This window comes from Coregonus clupeaformis, unplaced genomic scaffold (assembly GCF_020615455.1).
Source record: "Coregonus clupeaformis isolate EN_2021a unplaced genomic scaffold, ASM2061545v1 scaf0482, whole genome shotgun sequence".
Classification (NCBI taxonomy): Eukaryota; Metazoa; Chordata; class Actinopteri; order Salmoniformes; family Salmonidae; genus Coregonus; species Coregonus clupeaformis.
In genome coordinates this window covers 68,077-94,308 of record NW_025533937.1, presented here as the reverse complement: position 1 = coordinate 94,308, position 26,232 = coordinate 68,077, and the positions used below count along the sequence as shown (strand labels likewise).

At 43.6% G+C, this 26,232-nt stretch overlaps 1 long non-coding RNA gene across 2 annotated transcripts; it reads left to right on the top strand.

Moving 5' to 3' along the window:
- The first annotated feature begins 19,591 nt into the window (after positions 1–19,591).
- On the top strand, positions 19,592–20,952 carry LOC123484881. Of its 2 annotated transcripts, none has more exons than XR_006658763.1 (3): positions 19,592–19,680; positions 20,038–20,097; positions 20,275–20,952. It is a non-coding gene; the product is annotated as an uncharacterized LOC123484881 (long non-coding RNA). The 2 variants fall into 2 exon arrangements; XR_006658764.1 differs by lacking the exon at positions 19,592–19,680 and adding an exon at positions 19,878–19,907.
- Positions 20,953–26,232: the final 5,280 nt, after the last annotated feature.

Sequence of the window (26,232 nt, the reverse complement as noted above, 5' to 3'; positions counted from 1 at the left end):
AAGGTGTCCATCGTCGGACGTGTGGCACACTCAGCTCTCCCCCTGTCCAGGGTGTCCGGCCTCCTCATGCTCAGGTTCTTGTGCCTCCTCCTGAACATTTCCCACCACCTCTTCCCCAGTGGTGGGATTGTTTCCCCTGGGTGCCGAAACCTACAATAGAATAGAATATATAATTGTCCATCCAGGATGAAAATGTTTGTTTTGGCATCACCATACACATCCACATTTACATCACACACATTGAGAACAGTCAGTCCACCAATCTACATACATAAACACATAGAACACCAAATACCTGCGTATTTTGTCGGCGTATTTCATCAGCTTCTGTCTGGTGAAGGGGGAACCCATGGCTGGCGCAGTAGATACAGTACTGCAGCAGAGAATTTTCATCCTCTGGTGCAAGCAATGAGGGTGGTTCACTGCGACAACCATGGGTCACCCGGCCGCTCAGCCTGTCCGCCAGGGTCTGCCGAGGTACACCATGCACCTTGGTAGATAAGAAAATAAAACTGTTACTAGCAGATAAAATTCACATACACATGGTAATCTCCTAAAAACAAAAGATGCCTAACCTTGGCAGCCTGGCGGATAGCCATCCCTGCCCCGCAGTCCTCCATGGCATGGAACATGTCCACCTCACTCCACTGCTTCCTCTTGAGTTTCTCCATGCTGTGGTGGTGACATACTATACACATTTTTGAAAGATAACTCAATCTGAATATGTATAAACATTTACATTTCAAAGCTAAGGCATTGAAAGGTGATGAAAGTTTTCACAATAACTGGAAGTGTACCCACGTTTTTTGTTTGATGTTATCTGTAATGAAAATTAGTGTCCCAATTAGTTTAATACTCAATCAATTCAAATTTTATTGGCCACATGCGCCGAATACAACAGGTGCAGACATTACAGTGAAATGCTAACTTACAGCCCTTAACTTTTTAATAAAAAAGTAAAATAAAACAACAAAAAAGTGTTGAGAGAAAAAAAGAGCAGAAGTAAAATAAAATAACAGTAGGGAGGCTATATATACAGGGGGGTACGGTGCAGAGTCAATGTGCGGGGCACCGGGTAGTTGAGGTAGTTGAAGTAATATGTACATGTGGGTAGAGTTAAAGTGACTATGCATAAATAATTAACAGAGTAGCAGCAGCGTAAAAAGATGGGGTGGGGGGGCAGTGCAAATAGTCCGGGTAGCCATGATTAGCTGTTCAGGAGTCTTATGGCTTGGAGGTAGAAGCTGTTGAGAAGTCTTTTGGACCTAGACTTGGCACTCCGGTACCGCTTGCCGTGCGGTAGCAGAGAGAACAGTCTATGACAGTCTATGTAGCTCAGCTGGTAGAGCACGGCGCTTGTAACGCCAAGGTAATGGGTTCGATCCCCGGGACCACCCATACACAAAAATGTATGCACGCATGACTGTAAGTCGCTTTAGATAAAAGTCTTTGACAATTTTGAGGGCCTTCCTCTGACACCGCCTGGTATAGAGGTCCTGGATGGCAGGAAGCTTGGCCCCAGTGATGTACTGGGCCGTACACACTACCCTCTGTAGTGCCTTGCGGTTGGAGGCCAACCAGTTGCCATACCAGGCGGTGATGCAACCAGTCAGGATGCTCTCGACGGTGCAGCTGTAGAATATTTTGAGGATCTGAGGACCCATGCCAAATCTTTTCAGTCTCCTGAGGGGGAATAGGGAATATTGATGCATACATTGTAACATTTGACTAAATACTGCCTCTATGTAGCTGTTGTAAGATGAAACATAGCCAACAGTGATATGTGTCAAAAAGTTCATGGTTCAAAGTTCCAAATACATTTTTGCAGATTGTGCAAAACGCCTCCGTCAGAGGACTCCAATTTTGATACGGTAAAGCTTGACAACATTCAGCTGTTTTCGTGATATGTATTATCTAACGCTTACAATTTCTTTCCTTTTTAATGTCTTAGCAGTTCTATCAACATTTAGCAACTAAGCTAGCAACATTAGAAAATCCGTTAGCTATATTTCAGAGGTAAAAAGTTGGATATGAAATGGTGTGGTCTGTCCCGCAGTCGAATTTTACAATATGCAGCGTGTCCCACAAAATGTGTACATATATAACTTTTTTGAAAACTCTAAAACCTAACTTAACTTACATAAATTGCACTGAAAATCGGTGGTCAGCTAGCTAGAAGGGTGTCTCTAGTCGCAAAACTTACCGTTATTTTCCAGTCCATTTAAATGTTGAGCTCGAGGTGATTTAGTCCCCCAACCGCTAGAGAGTGTCCGATGTTGGGGGAAAATTAGCTAGTGTTTGATTCATATCATCGTTTTGTTATAAAACAGCTTAGCTACGTAGCGAAATGCTCAATCGCGACATTAGCTAGATGAGAGCTCGTGTAGGAACATAACATATGCTTCAAGAGCTAGTGGGTTAGATATGATTCCACCATGGGCGGCAACAACTGGCTACTAGTTCGTTTTATGACATGTTCAAGTCATAGCTAGTTTATCCAGTGACCACCGCATTTGGAAGTACAACTACTGACTGAAATGTAGCTGACTAGTTAGCATTCTGACTCACACTGGCCATGCAGTAGGAAAATACACAGCTATCTCGATTTAAGAGCTCATGGCAGAGATATTAGAGAAAGGAGGATCTAGGAATCCCATTTGGCAATGAATGGAGGAACGTATAACACCTCACCCAGCAGACTGTCGAACAATCGTGTTTACATTGTAATGACGAAATTATTCTTCTTCTTCAGTGGGCGTTAATGGTGGTTGGCATCCAATATCTTGCATTACCGCCACCAACTGGACTATAGTATAAATCCATTATACTTTAGGGACAAGCAGAAATGTATGCAATTACTGTATTTCCCGGGGGAGTGTCATGCTTTTTCAATTTCAGTAAGTGGGAGAGTTTAGTATTTTATTTATTTATTCCAGGGGAGGGTAATGTAATTTGTAATTGATTAAATGTCAGTATTTGTCACCATTTTGGAATTTACGTAATGTATTACCAATTCAATTCATGGGACTTTTTTTGGCATGGGAAACATATGTTTACTTTGTCAAAGCAAGTGAAATAGATAATAAACAAAAATGAAATAAACAGTGAAAAATTAACAGTAAACATTACACTCACAAAAGTTCCAAAAGAACAAAGACATTTCAAATGTCATATTATGTCTATATACAGAGTTGTAACAATGAGCAAATGGTTAAAGTAAAAAAGGGAAAATAAATAAACATAAATATGGGTTGTATTTACAATGGTGTTTGTTCTTCACTGGTTGCCCTTTTCTTGTGGCAACAGGTCACAAATCTTGCTGCTGTGATTGCACACTGTTGTTTTCCCCCAAATAGATATGGGAGTTTATCAAAATTTGATTTGTTTTCAAATTCTTTGTGGGTCTGTGTAAATTGAGAGAAATCTGTGTCTCTAATATGGTTGTGGTGTATTAACATTATGACTGTTTTGGAGGAACAAGGAATGTTGTTTATGTTAGTATCAAAAGGGAATGTTTTAGGGTGACGCCCCAGGGGAGACTGGTGATTGGCCAGAAGAGGGAGCATCATTTTATATAAATAGGGGGAAAACGAAGGAGACGGCAGAACGAGCAGCCATTCTGAGGCGTCGCTCTCCGGGTGTCATGTCACCTGTCACTCATGCTGAAGCTTGTGGTCTGAATAAACCTTATGATCAACGTTCAGTATGAGCAGGCTCCTTTTGTTCATCAGCAATAATTGCCACCACTCACTCGATACGACATGGTCATACAATTGGCAGGAGGTTAGGAAATGCAGCTCAGTTTCCACCTTAATTTGTGGGCAGTGTGCACATAGCCTGTCTTCTCTTGAGAGCCAGGTCTGCCTACGGTGACCTTTCTCAATAGCAAGGCTATGCTCACTGAGTCTGTACATAATCAAAGCTTTCCTTAAGTTTGGGTCAGTCACAGTGGTCAGGTATTCTGCCACTGTGTACTCTCTGTTTAGGGCCAATTAGCATTCTAAAATGCTCAGTTTTTTTGTAAATTCATTCCAATGGGTCAAGTAATTATCTTTTTGTTTTCTCATGATTTGGTTGGGTCTAATTGTGTTGCTGTCCTGGGTCTCTGTGGGGTCTGTTTGTGATAGTGAACAGAGCCCCAGGACCAGCTTGCTTAGGGGACTCTTCTCCAGGTTAATCTCTCTGTAGGTGATGGCTTTGTTATGGAAGGTTTGGGAATCGCTTCCTTTTAGGTGGTTGTAGAATTTAACGGCTCTTTTCTGGATTTTGATCATTAATGTGTATTGTCCTAATTCTGGCCTAATTCTGCTCTGCCTGCATTATTTGGTGTTTTACGTTGTACACAGAGGATAATTTTGCAGAATTCAGCATGCAGAGTCTCAATTTGGTGCTTGTCCCATTTTGTGAATTCTCGGTTGGTGAGTGTATTCTCTCTCACTCTGTGTCTGTACCTGTCTCTGTCTCTCACTCTTTATCAAAATTTATATGGAGGTTGGCAACCAACCTGTATATAGCTCCATCTTGTGTATTTATTCCTTTTGTGTTACTATTATGTTTTATAACTCTGGGCTCATAAGCAAGCATTTCACGGTATGTCTACACCAGTTGTATTTGGTGCATGTGATTAATACAATTTCAGTTATTTCATTATGAATTCAAAACAGGATGCTTAAGCAGTTATTGTCTTTCTCTTTACTGTAATCAGAGAGCTAATATCAATACTATGCATGCCAGTCTCTCTTGGCTAAAAGTAAAGGAGAGACTGAGTACAGCTACATGCACTAAATAATGCCATTATTGTGGATATAACAAAATGGCCGCTACTGACCAATAAGCATTCATTTGGGCGTGGTGTGGCAGATATACGCTTATAAATCAGACATGGATATTGATACACATGTTCCAAATACTGTCAAGACTCAACATATCTAAGCACATTCAGATCGACCACACGGTGGCGCTACAACAAGCACATATTTATATCTCTTGATCCGTTTGACTCTGAGTGATGGAATTTGGCACACGTTCCCAGGGGTGTGAGTATAGCTAACCTGTAGCGTATGGTTCATTTTGCCCACATGGGGCCACCCTCCAGAGGACTCGGGCCTCCCTTGAGGAGACCCAGGCAACCCTTGAAGAGACCCAGGACTCCAACCACAATGGATTCATGGATACATGTCTGGCCACAATGTGAGGAACACAGAGGAGAGGGTGCTCCTTTGTCATTGGCAGTTGGGACATGTCAATATCAGGCAGGAGCTGTGTCCAGTGACAGGATGCTCCACCCATTTCAGCAGGCTGGACCGGCACATGGACTCACACATAGAGCTCAACAGAGCACAGAGGAGACAGGCTTTAGATGCAGTTAGGAGACGGCTGACAATGGAGCGGCTGGTGACGTTGAGAGCTTCGATCCCTGTCATCCCACTGGCGACCGACTTGGATATTGTGAAGGTTGCAAGGCAAGAAGAGGAGGAGGACTTTTTAGATTCACCTCCTTTGGCAGAGGAAGAGGAGGACGTTGGCTTCAAAGTTTATTCCTGCAACTGCCAAGCGCCGATCCTGAGTGAGACCATCCAATTCATTAGAGGACCACCTGAAGCTGACCTTTGAGATTGCTTTTATACAGCTTTTTTATATTTGTACCGGTCTATAGGGCCTGTATCGTGGTTATTATAGACTAGTATCATCATTAGTCCTGTACCGGTGTATAGGGCCTGTATCGTGGTTATTATAGACTAGTATCATCATTAGTCCTGTACCAGTGTATAGGGCCTGTATCGTGGTTATTATAGACTAGTATCATCATTAGTCCTGTACCGGTGTATAGGGCCTGTATCGTGGTTATTATAGACTAGTATCATCATTAGTCCTGTACCAGTGTATAGGGCCTGTATTTTGGTTACTATAGACTAGTATCATCATTAGTCCTGTACCGGTGTATAGGGCCTGTATCGTGGTTATTATAGACTAGTATCATCATTAGTCCTGTACCGGTGTATAGGGCCTGTATCGTGGTTATTATAGACTAGTATCATCATTAGTCCTGTACCGGTGTATAGGGCCTGTATCGTGGTTATTATAGACTAGTATCATCATTAGTCCTGTACCGGTGTATAGGGCCTGTATCGTGGTTATTATAGACTAGTATCATCATTAGTCCTGTACCAGTGTATAGGGCCTGTATCGTGGTTATAATAGACTAGTATCATCATTAGTCCTGTACCGGTGTATAGGGCCTGTATTGTGGTTATTATAGACTAGTATCATCATTAGTCCTGTACCAGTGTATAGGGCCTGTATTGTGGTTATTATAGACTAGTATCATCATTAGTCCTGTACCAGTGTATAGGGCCTGTATCGTGGTTATTATAGACTAGTATCATCATTAGTCCTGTACCGGTGTATAGGGCCTGTATCGTGGTTATTATAGGCTAGTATCATCATTAGTCCTGTACCGGTGTATAGGGCCTGTATCGTGGTTATTATAGACTAGTATCATCATTAGTCCTGTACCGGTGTATAGGGCCTGTATCGTGGTTATTATAGGCTAGCGTATTGGGAATGGATAGGCTAACTATATTGTGGTTATTATAGGGTAGCTGCACCGGAAATGGTTAGGCTAACTCTGATGCAGTTTGTTACACAGTTGCTGAGAGATGTGTGTAAACCACAGGCCTATGTATCCATTCCTGCTGTTCTCAAGCTCATTGTTGCATGTCCCTCCCTGCAGTCTTAGAAACATGAAGGTAAACAACTAAAATATACTTTATAACTGGTGAATAACTAAACCTTATACTCCAATTAAGAAGGAAAAATCACATATTAAAACAGACCTTTAGCACTGTAAGACACGTGTTTCTCTATTGATGGTATTAAACCTGTTTTATTCTCAGGACCATGACTATAACATTGAGTGTTGGGACACAGGGCAACAACATATCCTGGTCTCTTCTACATAATAAAACTAAATATTACAAAAATAAAGTGTTTAAAAAACAATGCTAAACAAAACAAAATATATGAAACTACACTCCAGTACATTTTACAATACCATTCACATACAAGCATGTGTTCTGCAGAAGAAATTCCCAATAAAAACTAGAATGGTGAGGTATAATGTCTTATCAAGTGTACTTACCTGGTGAAGAGAGAGAGGTTTGGTAGGGGACCTTACTGGCTGTGTGAAACAGAAGAGTGTGAGGTCTGTGGTTGACACTAACTAGATGTACTGAGGGACTGAAGGGTAATGCAAAGCTGGCTTCCTGTCCTCATGATGCCTCTTCCTAACAACCAAAGGGCTTCACAATAAATGTGTGAACTTTTGGAGCACAAGTATTATACTAGAAAGAAAGTTGGAAAATATCCCTATTAAAATCCTTTAAAACAAATGCAACAACATAATGTGACCATACTAATAGACTTATGGTATCTCTGTAGTTCTGTATGTCCCACCAGCTACACTAAAACCTGGTGTTTCCAGTGTACTGTACTACAGCGCTCTCTACAGGCATCTTAACAACAACAGCAGCCATTAATTTGACTCAAACACAGTCTATGGAGCAGCACTGGGGAGGTTGAATTCCACAGCAGCGTACTGGAAATCCTCTTCCTGTTTCTGGGGTTGAGTTAGGATTAAAAATACAGGTTAAGAAAACATAATAATTATATGCTGAGTGTTTGAAAATAAAAACATAAATTGGACCAGTGTCGTTGCTGATTCTACAGGATTAGCATTGAAAATGTGACCAGCGGTCGTGAAATCTAGTAATAACGTGGCTGTAGATCATTTGAATTATTGCGTGGTGTCACGGTTAACTAAGCCAGAACCCAGAAGCAGACCAGGACACGGTACGTGAGACAACGGTGAGTGTTTATTTATAGAGTCCGAGTGAAGCTGAATAATCCAGGGAACAGAGCGGGTGGCGTGGATGGGTTGTTGAGGGTGCAGTGGTTGGTCCGGTACTGGCTCGGCAGCCGCCGACCATCAGGCAGAGGTTGGGTGAAGGTTCCGGGTGAGAGACTGCAGACAGAACAAAACGGAGGTGAGTACACAGCAAATCAACAAGGTGCAAAACAACAAAACTAACGCTAGAACTTAAAGGCTGATACGCTGACAAACATACTGTTCATGGCTAACGATCCGGCAGGAACTGGATGTTGGGCCAGAGCCTAAGAAGGGTGATGATCAGGACCAGGTGTGCAGATTGCTGATGGGATGCAGGTGCGGAAAACCAGAGCGCTCCCCGGAGCGTTCCCGAACCCTCGGGAAACTGGAGAATACGAGCAGGAACACTAGTCACCAGACAGGACCCGACTCAGACAGCCGGGATCGTCACAGTACCCCCCCTCCGACGAACGCCACCGGGCGGACTTCCCGGAGCGCCAGGATGGAGGCGGTAGAAGTCACTGATGAGGTCTGCGTCTAGGACCTGTCGCCGCGGAATCCAACTCCTCTCTTCAGGGCCATACCCCTCCCAGTCCACGAGATACTGGAAACCCCGGCCCCGCCGTCTGGAATCCATGATGCGACGCACCGTGTAGGCAGGACCACCTCCGATCATCCGAGGAGGAGGAGGAGGAGGCGGAGGAGGCAACAGAGGACTGAGGAAGACAGGCTTGAGGCAGGAGACATGAAAGGTGGGATGGACTCTGAGCGTCCTCGGTAGTTTGAGTCGAACTGCCACTGGATTGATCACCTTCTCCACCACAAACGGACCAATGAACTTCGGCAACAACTTCCTAGACTCAGTCCGTAACGGAAGATCCCGTGTGGCCAACCAAACCCTATCTCCGATGGTATAGGTGGGAGCGGGAATCCGGCGACGATTCGCCTGGAGCTGATACCGGTCCGAAACTCTAAGGAGTGCCTTTCTGGCCCGATGCCAGGTCCGGTGGCAACGCCGAATATGGGCCTGAACAGAAGGCACTGAGAGCTCCTTCTCCTGAGAAGGAAACAGGGGAGGTTGGTAGCCATACAGGCACTGGAAGGGAGACATCCCAGTGGCAGATGTAGGAAGAGTATTGTGGGCATACTCAACCCAAGGCAACTGAGAGACCCAGGAGGTGGGGTTGGAAGAGACCAGACAGCGTAGCGTTGATTCCATCTTCTGGTTGGCTCTCTCCGCCTGACCATTGGATTGGGGGTGAAAACCAGATGTGAGACTGACCGTAGCTCCAATGGCCAAACAGAAGGACTTCCAGACAGCAGAGGTAAACTGAGGGCCACGGTCGGAAACGATATCACTGGGCAAACCGTGGACCCTGAAAACCTCCCTAACCAGGATCTCGGACGTCTCCGAGGCAGAGGGAAGCTTGGCAATTGGCACAAAGTGGGCGAACTTGCTGAATCTGTCCACGATAGTCAGAACGACCGTGTTCCCCTCAGAAGCGGGCAACCCCGTGACGAAGTCCAGGGCCAGATGCGACCATGGTCGCCGGGGAATAGGAAGGGGGTGAAGTAGTCCAGAGCTGGGCCGATTGGTACTCTTATTCTGCGCACACACTGGACAGGCAGCAACAAAACCCCGAGTATCCTCGGCCATGGCAGGCCACCAAAAACGTCTGCGAAGAAACGCCATAGTCCGAGCCACGCCAGGGTGACAAGCCATCTTGCTGGCGTGGGACCATTTGAGGACAGCAGGACGAACCGACTCAGGCACAAACAACCGACCGGGTGGACCGTTACCGGGACCGGGCTGAGTCCGAAGGGCCGCCAGCACCTCCTCCTCAATCTTCCACATAACTGCTCCCACGACGCAGTTCCGGGGGAGGATTGTCTCGGTCTTGGACCCACTCTCCTCCGTCTTGGAGAACATCCGGGACAAGGCGTCCGCCTTGCCGTTCTTAGATCCAGGTCGGAACGTCAGGGCAAACTTGAATCGTCCGAAAAACAACGCCCACCTGGCCTGACGGGAGTTGAGACGTTTAGCCGATTGCACGTAAGCAAGATTCTTGTGGTCCGTCCAGACCATAAACGGTTGCTCCGCCCCCCTCCAACCAGTGGCGCCACTCCTCCAAGGCAAGTTTCACCGCGAGAAGCTCCCGGTTACCCACATCGTAATTCCTCTCCGCAGGCGAAAGGCGACGAGAGTAGTAGGCGCAGGGATGGAGTTTACTGTCCGTGGAGCATCGCTGCGACAGGATGGCGCCAACTCCCACATCAGACGCGTCCACTTCAACGACGAACTGACGGGCCGTGTCCGGTTGAGAGAGAATCGGTGCGTTGGTGAATCGCCTCTTCAAATCCAGAAACGCTCGATCCGCCTCCGGATTCCACTTGAAGGTCCTGATGCTGGAAGTCAAGGCAGTTAACGGAGCGGCCACACGGCTGTAATCCCGGATGAATCTGCGGTAGAAATTCGCAAACCCCAAAAATCTCTGGAGCTGCAATCTCGTACCGGGCTGGGCCCATTCCAGAACCGCTCTAACCTTCTCCTGGTCCATCCTAATCTCTCCCCTGGAGATGATGTACCCGAGAAAGGATGTCGTGTGGGCGTGAAACTCGCACTTCTCGGCCTTCACAAACAGGCGATTCTCCAACAATCGCTGCAGAACCTGCCGGACATGCTGGACGTGGTCGGAAGGTTCCTTCGAGAAGATCAGAATGTCATCCAGGTAAACAAACACAAAGAGACCGATCATATCTCTCAGGACGTCGTTCACCATACTCTGGAATACCGCTGGAGCATTGGTCAGTCCAAACGGCATCACCTGATACTCGAAGTGACCCATCGGTGTATTGAAACCCGTCAACCACTCGTCCCCCTCTCTGATCCGGACCAGGTGATACGCATTGCGTAGGTCTAGCTTGGTGAACACCGTAGCACCCTGTAAGGAGTCGAAGGCAGAACTCATCAAGGGCAGGGGATACTTGTTCTTGACCGTGATGTCATTCAACCCCCGATAATCAATACACGGTCGAAGAGAGCCATCCTTCTTACCCACAAAGAAGAATCCTGCCCCCAGGGGTGATGACGAGGGACGAACGAGACCAGCAGCTAGGGACTCCTTGATGTAGGTCTCCAACGCCTCACGTTCAGGTCGGGAGATACTGTATAACCTACCCTTGGGGTAGACAGCTCCAGGGACCAGGTTGATGGCACAATCATATGGTCGGTGGGGAGGGAGTGACAGAGCCTTCTGCTTACTGAAAACTTCCCCCAAATCGTGATATGTCTCGGGAACCAGGGACAAATCTGGGGGTTTAGCCTCAATCACCTGACTGGGAACCGAATGGGGGCAGGCAGTCTTGAGACAGTTAGCATGACAATCAAGGCTCCAACTCGTTACCTTGCCCGTCACCCAATCGAACGTGGGATTGTGTTCCTTCAGCCAGGGGTATCCAAGGACCAGAGGAACATGGGAAGACGGCAGAATGAAGAATGAAATCATCTCAGAATGATTCCCCGACAACCGCATCTTAACCGGTTCAGTCCTCATCGTGATACGTGCCAGACTACTGCCGTTCAGAGTGGTCGCTTCAATGGCTTCCGGCAATTGCTCCTTGGAAAGCCCCAGCTGTTCCACCAACTCGGCATCTAGAAAGCTTCCACCGGCACCTGAATCGATAAAAGCGTTAATCGCTAAGCTCTGATTCCTGTTCATAAGGGTAGCCGGGAAACGGGGTCTGACAGAGGTATTGAGAGGATCGAAACTGGCTCGCTAAAAGTCCTCCCAACTTTAGCGAGCCGCGCAGTTTGACGACCCGACTGGATCCTGAGAAGCTGATCGGTTGGACGGAACCCATTGCTTCTCCCTCCTTCGCTCTCGGACTCGATTATCCACCCGAATAGACAAAGCTACCAAGCTGTCCAGGTCACTAGGCTCCGGATAGGAGATCAACTCATCCTTGAGCTGCTCCGACAGACCCTGGTAAAAGGCCGCTTGCAGAGACTCCTCGTTCCACCCACTCTCCACAGCCAACGTCTTGAACTCGATCACGAAGTCGGCCACGCTGCGAGTTCCTTGGCGAAGCGAAAACAGGCGCCTAGCTGCGTCCCTCCCTCGGACGGAATGGTCGAAGAGCTTCCTCATCTCGGCCGTGAACCCCTGGTATGAAGCCATGCAGGGATCCTGTCGTTCCCAAACGGCTGAAGCCCACTCCAGCGCTCGACCACGCAGCAACTCAATCACAAAGGCTATCCTAGCCTTGTCTGTGGCATAAGAGTAGGGCTGTAGATCGAACACTAGTCCACACTGCATAAGGAAGGAACGGCATCTTCCCAGCTCTCCCTCATACTTATCCGGCGTCGGAACCTTGGGCTCACGGATGGACACAGCTTCAGAAGCGGCAGGCGAGATGGGTGAAACCGGTAGTGGATCCTCCACCGGACACTTGCGTTGGTTCTGGACCTCCGTCAGACCGGTAGAAAGGTTCCGAACTGACAACGCGATCTCCTGTAGTACCGTGCTATGATAGCCCAACATCTTCTCCTGCTGGGTAATAGCATGGCGAACAGAGTCCAGGTCCGCTGGGTTCATTACTGGCCGGATCGTTCTGTCACGGTTAACTAAGCCAGAACCCAGAAGCAGACCAGGACACGGTACGTGAGACAACGGTGAGTGTTTATTTATAGAGTCCGAGTGAAGCTGAATAATCCAGGGAACAGAGCGGGTGGCGTGGATGGGTTGTTGAGGGTGCAGTGGTTGGTCCGGGTACTGGCTCGGCAGCCGCCGACCATCAGGCAGAGGTTGGGTGAAGGTTCCGGGTGAGAGACTGCAGACAGAACAAAACGGAGGTGAGTACACAGCAAATCAACAAGGTGCAAAACAACAAAACTAACGCTAGAACTTAAAGGCTGATACGCTGACAAACATACTGTTCATGGCTAACGATCCGGCAGGAACTGGATGTTGGGCCAGAGCCTAAGAAGGGTGATGATCAGGACCAGGTGTGCAGATTGCTGATGGGATGCAGGTGCGGAAAACCAGAGCGCTCCCGGAGCGTTCCCGAACCCTCGGGAAACTGGAGAATACGAGCAGGAACACTAGTCACCAGACAGGACCCGACTCAGACAGCCGGGATCGTCACACGTGGAATTATTGCGTTGGCTTATTCTTTGTTATCTTGAACCTTGTGTACTGTGTCTGTGCTGAGTACAGGATTGGACACCACTCTATAGAGAGCCCTCTATTCTGACACCTCTGGAGCAGTGCTGCAGGTAAAACAATGATCCTCCTTTCACCCTCTCTCCCTCTTTCTTTCTGTCTCTCTCTCCTTCCTTACTTCCTCTTCTCACTCACCTGAACCACATGAACCCAGAGAGACAGAGGATGAGAATCAGAACAACCACTATGATTCCTACAACTGCATTCTACAAAGACTTTGGTTCCCCAACAAACGTAACAGCAGAACAGAGATTATCATAGCCTTTACAGCACAGGAGTAGCTGCCTGCATCCTCACTGTTGATTTGGTCTAGGGAGAGGTAGTTATCTTGGGTGTTTGGGTTGGTGAGACGTTGTCTGTTCTTGTACCAGATGTAGGTGGGGTTGGAGTTGTCAGTTAGCGTACAGGTGGTGCTACAGGTCAGTATTACCTTCCCTTCCTCTGTGGCAGGAGTCTCCTTCACCTGCAAGTCTGAAAAGGGCTAAATGAAGACAAAAGAGCATAATCATCTTCATTTCCACCAATAATATAATGACTTAGACTAGATCAGTGGTTCCCAAAATGTGTATAGTCCCGTACCCCTTCAAACATTCAACCTCCAGCTGTGTACCCCCTCTAGCACCAGGGTCAGCACACTCTCAAATGTAGTTTTTGCCACAATTGTAAGCCTGCCACACACACACTATACGATACATTTATTAAACATAAGAATGAGTGTGAGTTTTGGCTCGTGGGAAGTGACAAAGTGCTCTTATAGGACCAGGGCACAAATAATAATAATATAATAATCAATAATTTTGCTCTTTATTTAGCCATCTTACATATAAAACCTTATTTGTTCATCAATAACTGTGAATAACTCAACACAGGTTAATGAGAAGGGTGTGCTTGAAAGGATGCACATAACTCTGCAATGTTGGGTTGTATTGGAGAGAGTCTCAGTCTTAAATCATTTTCCACACACAGTCTGTGCCTGTATTTAGTTTTCATGTAAGTGAGGGCCGAGAATCCACTCTCACATAGGTACGTGATTACAAAGGGCATCAGTCAAGGCAGGATACCCTGAGGGCAGCCCTATCCAGAAATCTGGCAGTGGCTTCTGATTAAATTCAATTTTCACAGAACCGCTTCTTGCAATTTCGATAAGGCTCTCTTGTTCAGATATCGGTAAGTGGACTGGAGGCAGGGCATGAAAGGGATAACGAATCCAGTTGTTTGTGTCGTCCGTTTCAGGAAAGTACTTGCGTAATTGCGCACCCAGCTCACTCAGGTGCTTCGCTATATCACATTTGACATTGTCTGTAAGCTTGAGTTAATTTGCACACAAAAAATCATACAATGATGGAAAGACCTGTGTGTTGTCCTTGTTAATGCAGACAGAGAAGAGCGCCAACTTTTTAATCATAGCCTCAATTTTGTCCCGCACATTGAATATAGTTGCGGAGAGTCCCTTTAATCCTAGAATCAGATAATTCAGGCGAGAAAAAACATCACCCAGATAGGCCAGTCGTGTGAGAAACTTGTCATCATGCAAGTGGTCAGACAAGTGAAAATGATGGTCAGTAAAGAAAACTTTAAGCTCTTCTCTCAATTAAAAAAAATGTGTCAATACTATGCCCCTTGATCACCAGCGCACTTCTGTATGTTGTAAAAGCGTTACATGGTCGCTGCCCATATCATTGCATAATGCAGAAAATTCACAAGAGTTCAGGGGCCTTGCTTTAACAAAGTTAACCATGTCACTGTAGTGTCCAAAACGTCTTTCAAGCTGTCAGGCATTCCCTTGGCAGCAAGAGCCTCTCGGTGGATGCTGCAGTGTACCCAAGTGGTGTCGGGAGCAACTGCTTGCACGCGCGTTACCACTCCACTATGTCTCCCTGTCATGTTTATTGCGCCATCAGTACAGATACCAACACATCTTGACCACCAAAGTCCATTTGATGTCACAAAGCTGTCCAGTACTTAAAAAATATCCTCTCCTGTTGTCCTGGTTTCCAGTGATTTGCAGAAGAGGATGTCTTCCTTAATTGACCCCCCATAAACGTAACAGACATATACCAGGAGCTGTGCCAGGCCCGCCACGTCTGTTGACTCATCCAGCTGTAACGCATAGAATTCACTGGCTTGTATGCGAAACAGTAATTGTTTCAAAACATCTCCTGCCATGTCACTGATGCGTCGTGAAACAGTGTTGTTTGATGAAGGTATTGTCTGTATAGTTTTTTTGGCCTTTTCCCCACAGCACTGTCCCAGCCATATCCGCGGCAGCAGGAAGAATTAAGTCCTCCACAATATTATGGGGCTTGCCTGTCCTAGCCACTCGGTAGCTCGCCATATAAGACGCTTCTAGCCCCTTCTTATTAATGGTATCTGTTGCATTTATACATGTCTTACTACTCATAAGTCGTCTTAATTCTCGCTCAAAAAACTCCCGTGGTTTATTTTTCAAATTGGCATGTTTCGTTTCTAAATATCTGCGAAAGAGTGAAGGTTTCATCAAGTTGTGAGATAGTACATTTGCACATATAACACACTGTGGCTGAGGCACTACTCCCAATATAAGTGAACCCCAAATCAATCATATTTGTGCCTCTTCGATGGTCCAATGTCCCTGTCTGTTGTTCGGTGCTTTCCCGGTTAAGGGGGCAGTAGCTCTTCAGCTGCATCAGATTCACAACTGTCAGTGTCCATGCTAGCTGTGCTAGCAACAAATGTAGAATTACTGATGCTAGCATTGGATGTGCTCGTGGAAGCAGAACCACTTGTGTCGTCGACAGGTGCAGGTGTAGTACTGCTGTATCAAAGGAGTGGGAAAGGAGTTCACCATTGAGTGAGAATGGAGAAAGATCTTTCAAACAACATTTCTCATGTTGTTGGTATAATGGTTGGTAAATGGAAATGACATTGAGGTTGTGGAGTTGGTGGTGAATCGAATGAGACATTGTAGTTGTGACATTGTCATGGGCAAGTCATTTTGAACTATGAAGCTGTCTGAAGAACATAATGAAGAGACGCCAGAAGATTTAAGTGCCGGGAGGAATAAAGGGGTTGTTTGTTGATAATAACATTTGATTTATCCAAATTTGATAATTTGGGTAGTAGGTATATACACTGCCAAATTAATAGTATTAAGAATGCATTGAGATAATGATCTGTATTTATTATCAGGATGAGGAAGGTCATAATTGAATTATGGATGTTTATAATGTATGATAAGATAAGTATACATTCTGAAAGTTGTAATGGGTGATTAAGTTGAGGGTTTTAATTTTCAATAGATAAGGATAAAGTGAAGCAATAACAATGGGTATTTTAAATTTGGTTGAGTTAAGTAATTTGGTTGGTTATAATTTATAAGATTAATTAGTGATTTAAGTAAATTATTAGTATGTATTAGTATAATTATTTTCCAAATGAAGGATAGTGATTGTTAAATTCAGAACTGTTTTATATAGATGTTATGGGTTAAAACAGTGATACATTATGGTAATGTCTTAGGATACACTTATATGATTTATGTTGAGTGGACATTGTTGAATCATACTGTTTGAATCATGGAAGTTAAGGTGAGGATTGTGAACGAAATCATTAATATGTTGAATAATTGGGTTAAAGTATTAACATATTAGTAATGATATAGATTTGAAGTATTGGGTGATATTGAAATGGATGTTTAGAGTGGTAAATATTTATGTTGATAGGCAAGTACTTAATTGGTTATTATCATGGGGTTATGATATTTTCATATGATCTGAATTTGGTTGAATTATTAAAGCAGGAATAGTTTAGGGATGTGATGATTTAACAGGGAGTGATAATAGAGTGTTATAATGTGTATGTCATATCAGGAATAATAGGAGAACAAAGTCGGAGTTGAACATTGTATATTTTAACAACCATGGGTTTTTAAGAATTGGGCCTGAGATTTTAATCATTAGAATGTGTAATTGATAATCACATAGCATTGGATGCTATTATATTAAGATTAGGAGGATATGGTCATTTAAATGCTGTTGAAGTCTTTTCAAAGTTTTTTTTAGTGGTAATTCCATAGGAACATGGATGGCAAGCATTCTAGGTCCTCTAGTGGCCATAGTAATTATTGTAGCAATAGTTATGGGGTGTTTTCACATTTTTAGGGGATGGATTTTAAGATCTGTACAAACGATTACTAACATGCATGTGATTACAGCTAGAGATGTATCAGTTAATGTTAATACAAGGAGGGCGAGGACACATTCTTATTTTATATAGTCTTATTCCTGTTTAGAGTCTATTAATAATGTTGATTGAGGAAAAGGAATGTTAAGTTGAAAATGTATAACATGGAATTTAAGGTTTACAGGATCGTAGATGTGGACAGATGAATATTTTGATAGATCAGATAGCGCCCCTTGTGACCAGGGAAAAATGTGGGGGTTCCTCTGACGGTGCAGAAATTATGAAGACGGGTGTTTTTGTTATTTTTATATTCATGTGTATAGATTATAATATTCATGTGACTTAGTAATGGTTATGTATAATTGTTGTGTATTGTTGATGTCATTATGTTAACAATTTATTTATATGTATGTTTTATTGGTTGCATGGCTCAGAAAAAGGGGTCATTTTAAAAGGGGGGATGTCTATGTGGGATATTTTCATATATATATAAAAATAAGGTTTTGACAACATAGATTATTAGCATGAATATATAGTAGTTAATTATGTGTTTATCTTTTACTCAGACTGAGTTTATAGAGGTTTGAGAGGTTTAATATCCCATAAGATAGATGACTGAGAATGTATACCTTTGTTGATTAAATATATGGAGAATAAAGTTGGATTCAGGTATGAAAGGTTGAAGGGATCAATTCTCAGTTATCTAGCATAGTTTAGGATCTAGTCAGAGATATATGTACTACTGATTGGAGAATATTGTATTTTATATAAAGTTATATGTGAATTGTTGGGGTTAAGTCATGTCACTTACCACAAAAGAAAAAAAAAATGATTGTAATGATGTCATGTCATAGTATTGTGAGGACAGAGGTAGAGTTACGAGATAAGTGGTTTGGGGTCATGAAGTCTACATTCCTTATGTCAAGGTAGATTAGTGATGTTTAGGATAGCATGAGTGATGGGCAGGATAGTGACTTGGGGTAAAGAGTGATGAACATCAAAGACAGGGAGTGCCCATGGAGACTTACCAGATGTATGCCAGAAAGAGGGGAATAGAAGGTATATAAGGTAGAGTGTTTCCTTTGTTCAGGTTAGTTCAACTGACGAAGGGCAAAACCATGTCCGTGTGTTAGATGAACCCACGAGCTCGTGATCCAATAAATACTTGGTATAAAATCTCCACAGAATGTCTAAGTAAATTATTGCATCTTGAACTTTTCAATACCAGAAACACATCATAACAGGCAATAATCACACTTTCCTGTTGGATGCTTTACTATCATATTTAAAGTCTTATTCAACTGGCTGTGTCCCACACTTAATCTAGTAAAAATAGCCTCCTCTCTTCTGTCTCTTCCTGCCGTCCTCCCCTCCCCGACTTTCCTCTGTACTTGAAATAAATGCCTGCCCTTAGTATCTCTATTCCACTGCTCCTGCCATCTCTGCACCATCACTGTCCATATCAGGCTTTTTGCCTCTGCTTTGCTCATTGAAACTACAACATCAACATCCCCACTACTAAGTGCTTGTTTAGCCAGTACATCAACTGCCTCGTTCCCCTCCAGCCCCACATGGGCTGGGACCCAAGTAAAACGTATCTTTATACCCATCTGTATAATCTTCCCATGGGTTTGTAGCACCTCATGAAGCAGGTCTTGTCTGCTACGTGAGGTAAAGGACTGCAGACTCATTAACACTGCACATGAATCAGAGGAAATAACTACTCTGTCTGGCTTGACATCCTCCACCCACTGCAAGGCCAACAGTATGGCCATCAGCTCCGCCGTATATACAGCCAGATGATCTGTAATACGTTTCCTGACTGCCACCCCACATTCCTGCACTACAAATGCTGACCCAGTATGTTCTGTCCATCTGTGTAAATGGTGTTAGATTACTTTGTTGTAGTGTTCAGATAATGACTAGGGAGTTGCTGTTAGAAAAGTCCATTCTCAAGGCTGCAACTGATGAGCCACTATACCTGAACAATCAAACATCTATTTAAATATCAAAACTGAATTAAGTTAGGACAAATAAACATCTCATGTGTCATGTAGCCGTCTCATGTAGCCTAATCTTACTTCAGAAAGTTCATGGATAACATTTTACGTGATCTATAAAAGTTGATTAAAGTCAAGAAAACGTTCATCAACACCCCTTTCACTAAGAATCCTGTTGTCTGCTATCGTCTACTTTAACCTGACAGCCATTTGGAACAAATGCGCAAAGAGGGAGTATCTCAACAGGCCTATCTCTCCTGAAGGGGTGTCTGGGAATTACTGGTTCCGGTTATTCGCTGCTGCTATAATGGCAGCTGCTGTACACTACCAGAACAAATAGGACAACGAGCTATTTATACAAGTCTTTACAACGGGTGCATCAAAACTAATTCTCTGGTCAAAAATAAACGTAAATCTTCTAAACTAAGCTAGAGCCAAATATACTGTATTTATAACTAAACCCCTTCTGTCTACGTATACAACTTGTTTACAATAAAATGCTTTATAGCTACAATATAGCTAACGATAGCTAGCTAATGACAAGCTCATCTCTGCTGCCTGGATGCTTTCACGTTTCTCTCGTCTGGGTTTCTTGCTGCTAGCTAGCACATGGACAAGCAGTAGCCTACTGCAGTAGTCAGACTACACCAATTACCAACATTTAATTTTTACACTGCACAAATATTTGAGAACAGTCAACCCTCGAATGCTAGCTATCTAACGTTAGTTGATTGTAACATTGACATTGTCTCTGTGCGGACTACAGGTTTGGAGGCCACTCTAAAGATGAACCCTCTATCCTGACACCTCTGGAGCGGTGCTGCAGGTAAAACATTGGTGCACGATTAAGCATTAAGGCGCAATAAGTTGTGTTATCATTCATATAGTCACATGTAAAGGGTGTTGTTTGGACAGACATGTTAGAGGAGAGAACATGATAAATGAAAAATACTATTTTCTCAACTTTCACTCCATTTCTCTCTCGCTCTCTTTCTCCCTCTAGGATTCGTCGCGCTACCCTCCTGCGTCTGTCTTCGTCTCCTCTCTCTGCTCCAGTACAGTCTGTGATGTTATGAGGGACTCTCTTTTCCATGATCCTCTATTCTCCGTGGCCCCTCTCCGCCCTAGAGAAATGAAGAGCTAATCTGGCAGCCCTGTTTTGAGCGATTTGGAGCTTTTTTATATATCTTTCTTTGCTGCAGATGACCATATAACTGGACAGTACTCTAAGTGTGATAGAACTAGGGATTGAATCACCTGATTCAGAGTGCTAGATGTTACATACTCTGAACATTCTCTTGTAACAGCAATTCCCTTACTCATCTTAATAATATTATCTATGTGTTCTGACCATGATAAAGCTGCGTCCAACATGACGCCTAGTGGTTTCGATTTTTTAAAATTGCTCTACATGCGTTCTATTCATCGACAAATTCAATTGGGGATCATCAACAAGCATATATCTTGAACCAAATACAATACATTTAGTTTTAGAAATGTTCAACACCAATTTGTTCATATCAACCCATTCTGACACAATTCTTAGTTCACTACTGAGTACATCTGTTAGCTCATTATATTCTGATGCTGCGCTATACATTGTAGAGTCATCAGCATTCATTACCACTCTTGCTTTGTTCATTAGTAAAGATAGAGTAGAGAAGTGGGCCTAGGCAGCTTCCTTGAGGAACACAACAGCGTATATCTTTACTCTTTGAAAAGCTACCGTTAAAAGAACACTTTTTGCCTTCTCCTGGATAGATAGCTTTCCATCCAGGACAGAGCTGCAGACAATTTTCCTGACGTTTGCAGTGATCGCATTCGAGGTAAATGCTGCAGATGCTTGCTTAAGTGTTATTATCTTTAAAATTAAAGGGCAGTATGCTTGTCGATAATGCAACTTTGATTGAATCCAATATGGCACCCTATTCCCTACATAGGGCACTAGAGGGAACAAGGTACCATTTGGGACATTTATACATCTGATGAAATGTCTAATTGTTCTATCAGTGGTAGTATCACAGATAGAACAATGAGACAGATATGGTAGTGAGAGGAAGCCCAGTGACCGGCAGAGCGAGAAGATGGAACGAGATGGATTTTGGCTGACATTCTGCTAATTTTCTCATCGAATGAAACATACAGTTTTCTGTTCCTAAAACTAGAATATGTTACGAACAGAGTGGACTACGTTTTGTAGACTTTACCCTTTGCCAAAGTTTTAAAAAATGGCGTTGTTTAGGAGTGCAAAGGCAAATAGAGATATTTCACACACCCACAGTAGGCGTTCCCTAACGGACATACGCAAATGCATGTTAGAACGCGCAAATAGTTCTAGGCCCTCTCCTCTTCTCTCTCTACACCAAGTCACTCGGCTCTGTCATTTCCTCACAGTCTCTATCATTGTTATGCAGATGACACTTAGCTACTTTTCTCCTTCCCCACCTTCTGACACCCAGGTGGCATCACGTGCCTAGCAGATATCTCAGCTTGGATGTCGGCACACCACCTCAAGGTCAACCTGGACAAGAAAGAGCTGCTCTTCCTCCCAGGGAAGGCCTGCCCGCTCAAAGACATCTCCATCACGTTTGACAACTCCACAGTGTTGCCCTCACAGAGTGCAAAGAACCTTGGCGTGACCCTAGACAACACCCTGTCATTCTCTGCAAACATCAAAGCTGTGACTCACTCCTGCAGGTTCATGCTCTACAACATCCATAGAGTACGATCTTACTTCACACAGGAAGCGGCGCAGATCCTAACCCAGGCGTTTCTCATCTCCTGTCTGGACTACTGCAACTCGGTATCATGTTATTAACATTAAAAAATATATATTAAATGCTCTTATTACATGCTAAAACAAATAGTGTTGCGTTTTTTGCTCTCCTCTGATTGGCAGGTAAGCCATCAATCAACTACAAAGTAGCAGTAGGACTAGCAGTAGGTGGGATCTCCACTCATAACAATAGTAACAATGCAAAACAAAACGTTTTACAAGAAGATTCACATGGATACATTAATTCTGCGTAACAAATCACCAATAAAAAGTAGAATGGTAAGGTATAAGATATTATCAAGTGTATTTCCAGAGTGAATAGAGAGAAGTTTGGTAGGAGACCTTACTGGCCGTGAGAAAACAGAAGAGTGTGAGGTCTGTGGTTGACATTACCTATAAGTACTGATGGGCAGAGCTGGCTTCCTGCCCCCATGATGCCTCTTCCTAACAACCAACATATAATTCAATTCACAATAAAAATGTGTGAACATCTTTCTGGAGAACACTTAATATACAATAAGGAAATAGAAAAATATCACAATTAAAATCCTTTAAAATAAATGCAACAACATAATTTGACCACACTAATAGGCCTATGGCTTCTGTTCTTCCGTATGTCCCATCAGCTACACTAAAACCTGGTTGAAGGGATTGTCTAATCAAGGAGAGACTTTTAGATTTCTTCAAAACAATTAAACTTTATTATTTAATTACTGCAGTAATGGAGTTGGTCAGGAACCACCCGGGAGGTAGTCTCTGAGAACTCAAAGAGCAGAACTGGGTTACAGCTCTTTATTGAAAAGACACATCCTTCTGAATACATGACAAACAGATGTGTGGAATGGGTCAAAAGGTTAGGATTTGTATGAAAGAAATGAATAACTCACAGCAGACAGTACCTGCTGTGAAGACTGTTCTCATTGTATGGAAACTAGGGTTCAGCCCCCAAGACGAGGTTCTTCTTATCAGCTATTCATAACAGATCTCATCCTTGGTACCTTACACACACAGACACCAATTCAGTCTATGAAATGCAGGCTCAGTCAGACCGGAGACATCTCCCTGTCATACACCACTAATAATAGAATGGAATGTGGATGTTGGTTTTATCACCTAGTCATCATTTAATCAGTTGCCAGCCCAAGCTTCAGAGGCTCAACTGAGTTCACACACAGATGAAAGAGTTCCAAGAACCCTATTCTATTGCATAAAACAACCATTCGATGCATAAACAGAATGATAACAATTTTGTAATTATTCTACCATAAAGGCTTCTCTCCTGTATGTATACGTTGGTGTGTGATCAGGGATCCTGAATGATTGAAGCTCTTCCCACACTGATCACAGCTATAAGGCTTCTCTCCTGTGTGTATGCGTTGGTGTGAAATCAGGGATCCTGAATGATTGAAGCTCTTCCCACATCGATCACAGCTATAAGGCTTCTCTCCTGTGTGTATAAGTTGGTGTCTAGTCAGGTGCCCTGATTGATTGAAGCTCTTTCCACACTGATCACAGCTATAAGGCTTCTCTCCTGTGTGTATGCGCTGGTGTGTAGTCAGGTCTCCTGATTGACTGAAGCTCTTCCCACACTGATCACAGCTATAAGGCTTCTCTCCTGTGTGTATGCGCTGGTGTGTAGTCAGGTCTCCTGAATGATTGAAGCTCTTCCCACACTGATCACAGCTATACGGCTTCTCTCCTGTGTGTATGCGCTGGTGTGTAGTCAGGTTTCCGGATAGAGCAAAGCACTTCCCACACTGATCACAGCTATAAGACTTCTCTCCTGTGTGTATGCGCTGGTGTCTAGTCAGGTCTCCTGAATGATTGAAGCTCTTCCCACACTGATCACAGCTATAAGGCTTCTCTCCTGTGTGTATGCGTTGGTGTGAAATCAGGGATCCTGAATGATTGAAGCTCTTCCCACACTCATCACAGCTATAAGGCTTCTCTCCTGTGTGTATGCGTTGGTGTATAATCAGGGATCCTGATTGATTGAAGCTCTTCCCACACTGATCACAGCTATAAGGCTTCTCTCCTGTGTGTATGCGTTGGTGTGTACACAGGTTTCCTGATTTAATAAAGCTCTTCCCACACTGATCACAGCTATAAGGCTTCTCTCCTGTGTGGATGCGTTGGTGTGTAGTCAGGGTTCCTGAACAATTGAAGCTCTTCCCACACTGATCACAGCTATAAGGCTTCTCTCCTGTGTGTATGCGTTGGTGTGTAGTCAGGTGTCCTGATTGATTGAAGCCCTTCCCACACTGATCACAGCTATAAGGCTTCTCTCCTGTGTGTATGCGCTGGTGTATAGTCAAGTCTCCTGATTGTTTGAAGCTCTTCCCACACTGATCACAGCTATAAGGCTTCTCTCCAGTGTGAATCCGCTGGTGAATTATCAGTTCTCTCTGTTTAGCAAAATTCTTCCCACAGTCAAAGCAGCGGTGGTAAAGTTTATTTCCTATAAGTCTCTGCTGGTGTTTATTGAGACGTTCTGATCTGGAGAGACTCTTCTGGAGAATCTTCTTGTCAGCATCATGTTGTTGTTGAGGCTCCCCAGATGATAAGCCCCTCCCACTGAGAGAGCAATGGTTAGGGCTGTCCCCTGTGAAACAAAGATATTGAATAGCATGGACATCTGAAATCAGGCTACCTGATGGGACTTTGATAAATGCTGAAAATTGCCAATCTAAATAAACGTACTACCACAGCGACCATTTAATTTTTGAGAAGCATATTTGATTCCGATTTAGGACATAGAAATCGTTTTCACATACAAACTTTGTAAGATGCATACTTTCAGTTTTTCCCGAACTCACCGCACTCGCGCAAAAGGAGGAAGCTTGCACTGCTCGTGCTAGCACATGTGCAGACAAAATATTTACGTGTCCGAAATAATTTGAAAGATTGCTCAGAAAACCAGGTGTTTTTAACAGCGTTGCTTCGATTGTCACCTTAAGCCAATTAAGATAAGCAAAGTAAGGTGTTTACATGACTAATGCCATACTCGGCCTACTGCCATAACTAGTTTAATGTCAAATTATGAGTCATGTGTTGGATTCTAGCTTGAAATAAACCCATTCATGTTACCATACTAGAACTTATTGATTCCTTTCCATGTATAAGGAATGTATATGTTGGGGTCAATGGAGGGTGGATAGGAACTAAGTGTTTGGAAAGTTACTGAGTGAGACAAGGGGGAGTGCAGTAAGTGTACATTCTGTCAAAACATGTTATTGTTCATATCATGGCTCCTAAGGAGGGAGGCAAAGGGCAACAGTCTGGTTTCAGTCACTGATAAGGTAGGACAGCCGTGGATTAGGGAGGACTGAGGAATTCATCCTGAGGTCAGGTCAGATGAAGTGAGAAGAAACAGTCATATTTCACACACATATACTTACACGCCCACAAAGGTTCTAGCATCAGGCAGGGGCATGACTACAACAGTGAGAGGAACCAATTAAGTTCCTGCCTAGCAACAGAGATGTATTGGCTGTCTAGATGTGCAAGGAGTTGACTCCGCCTAGTAGGAGGGTATAAATATACGTGCTTGTGTAATCATGTCTTTGTCTTTGCAGCTGTATTAACCAGTGGGTGAAGTAACTTGGTTTGAGCTTTTTCTAGTTGTCTGTGAGTTTTTACTCTATTTGTTCAGAACAAACAGAGTAAAAACGATCACATGCGAACATACTCATTGTAAAGCACTAGTTATTTTGTTGCTTTGACAGTCATTTCTGAAGATTATTATGAATGTGATTAGTAATTTATTTACGTCTGTCCCTCATTTTAAGTTAAACCCTGTTACTCTCGTTTTAATATAGTGAAACTATTTCTTAAAAAAACATGTTTCCAAAATAAATATTGAACATCTAATAGTCAAATCATACAGTAAAAGCAGGTGAGCTGGTTCTACTCTTTTTGTCAATTTACTGCTGTTTTGTGGTGGAAAACTGAGCAAGTCAACCCTTTTACCCATACATAGACATGCTAGAAATGTTTTAACAATTACATTTTTTTGTTTAGATTGCATTCAATTGCCACTCCCTGTTTCACAAAACAACCTTCCATTACTCCTGTCACAAGGGGTTTTATGGCTGATTTAAAGGACTATTTTACCCATGTAATCTGGTGGTTTTGTGTTTTCAGTAGTCCCCTGTTACGGTCAACACTGTTACTTTATTTGGCACA